A 2,563-nucleotide genomic window follows, 5' to 3' on the forward strand; every position below is an offset into this window, starting at 1 on the left:
ATTGACCTTGATGTGCCATGTCCTTGTGTGGATGAAGGACCTCCATCTCAGGGATGGCCAGCAGCAGATGTAACACGTGTGTCCAGGAATGGGCTAAATAACCTACATTGAGAGGTAAGTAAAATCGTGGCCACATGTAGACATCACAGGAATTGGTGGGGATTGACCCAGGGTCCTTCAGCACAAGCCCCTCTCACTCACTGTCAGCAAATCCAGCTCCACTCACTAGAGCACACCCCATTGCAGAGCCCCAGATCCCAGGAGCCCTGATTCTCAGACCCAGGCCTCACATCACAAGGCCAAACCTCCTCCCATTCTGGGCGCTGTAGAAGAGACCATTGGCAAAAAACCCCTCTACATTCCCCCTGTCAGAGACTGCGGCCATGGGTGACAAGTGAATGAGCTGAGATCTCCCCTGTGGGAATCCGAGGGGCTGCACATTTGGGGTTTCACAGGGACGGTGTCTGGCAGCCATTGACAGAGTGTTCCTGGGAGGAGATTTTCCGTCTCTAACCAAGGGTTTCTGTTCCCCCAGATCTCAGCCACTCAGCAGAATGCGGGAGAGCCGAGTGCTGATGGGCTAGAGGGGTCCCAGGAGTCGCTGTGCAGCAGGGGCAGGGTCTGCAGTCACCATGGGCCAAACCCTGCGCTCCAGACAACCCAGGCTGTTTCCCTGGATTGCAAAGGGGACTTTAGCTTGGGGAATCGGTTGCTGGTGCCTATGCCCACAGCTGGGATGTTTTCATGAGGCTACTCAATGGTCCAAGAGAGAGAGGAGGAGCCTCTTATGTACCTCCCGAGCACCCGCTGGTGCCTGGACTGATTGACACCAGCTTATCAGGGAGCTTCCTATTTCCCGCTGCTTCCCTGAACCCGCTTGAGGAGAACAGACAGTCAACTGAAGTAGTAGGAGCCGGTTAGGCCCTTAAGAGGCTGAGATATTCCCTCACTCAGGCCCTGCTACCAGCCTGCTTATTTGTCCCCTTCAAGTGAGTGTTGAGAGCCACTGTAGCTGGCACAGAACAGCTCTCATGAGTGAAAGAAGAAAACACCCCTCTGGGGCAGCATTCAGAAAAAGAAAGAAAGCAAAGGAAGCTTTTCTATCTAAGCAGGAAGGAGCTCTCCTGAGATACAGAGACACACATGTTCACGCTGAGCCTTCCGGCCCCAGTGAGGATGTGAGTGGTGAGGAGATGCCTGATCTTCCAGTTAGTCAGAGTGCAGGTGACCTGGCAGCTACTGCAGCATCCATATCGCCATCTCAAATGGATGTAACCATGCACATTCCTGCAGAAAAGTGTAGCTCAGAGAAGAGTGTGGTGGAGGCACAAGAAACAGCTGCTGCTGAGTTCAGTTCCTTAAATCTAGATGATCCAGGACTGTGGACCCACTTGAGCAATAGCCTGAAGGACTTTCTTGTACCTCATGGGCCACAGCAAGTGAAAAACTTCACGTTCCCCAAAGACAATGAAAATAGAAGTTTCCATCCAACACATTCCTGGTGTGAAATCCCCAATGGTGACAAAGTGGAGAGGCCATGGCTTAGGTACTCAAAACCCCAGAATGCTGCATACTGGTTTTGTTGCAAACTCCTCCAGTCTAATGTTCCAGCCACATTGTGTTCTACAGGAACAAAGGACTGGAAAAATCTGGCTAGAAATGTGGCATGCCATGAGAGGGCAGCAAATCACCAGAGAGCATTCCATAGGTGGAAAGAACTTGAGAGGAGCCTAAGATTAAAGGCCACCATAGATGAGCAGCATGAAGAGAAGAGTGCATCAGAGTTCTGAAAAGGCTCTTTGCCATTGTGAGAGGGCTTGCTACCCAAAACCTAGCACTGCGTGGCACTTCAGATCAGCTGCATGTGCCAAACAATGGAAACTTCTGCATAGAACATCCTCACCGCACAAGTTCCCCAATCCACAACCCTTTCTTTAATCATAATCATAATTCATAATAAACAAATGACTATTTATCAAAAGAAAGAAAGAACGTCCTAGTTCTTACATCTCCTGCTTTCTTTGTATGTGTCAGTCTTCCTTAGATCAGAGGGGCTTTGTATCAGGGCGTGTCCTTACTTTCTCTGTCTTGTAAAGCGCACACTATTGACACTGACCGGATAAATAATGGAGACATTACCAAAAAAAACCCCAACCCTTTGTCATAAAGACTGTTCTCCTCAGTAAAGCAAGCTATAAACATTAGGAAATGCACAGAGGACTAAAAGGCTGCAAAGTGAAGCACTCTCAAGCTAGGAAATATCGGAATGAGCATTGCCTGTGCAACGTTAACTCTGCAAGAAATGAGGCAGGGACCCTACAGGCAACAGACTCCTTCAATACACAGCCCCAGAGCAGAAAACCCTGTGCACTGAATGAGGAAGGGGTCCCATGGGAAGAAAATACTATGGGATCATGTCATAAAAGTCTGCATCATCCTGCAAATGCACAAGAGGACTGAATTGAGGGTGCCAGGGCAACACTTCTTTGGACATTTGCTAACCTGAGAATGCTTCACTTTGTAACCTTTCCATCCTGTTTAGAAACCTTGACTTTGTATTTCC

The sequence above is a fragment of the Mauremys reevesii genome, unplaced genomic scaffold (assembly GCF_016161935.1).
Source record: "Mauremys reevesii isolate NIE-2019 unplaced genomic scaffold, ASM1616193v1 Contig30, whole genome shotgun sequence".
Lineage (NCBI taxonomy): Eukaryota > Metazoa > Chordata > Testudines > Geoemydidae > Mauremys > Mauremys reevesii.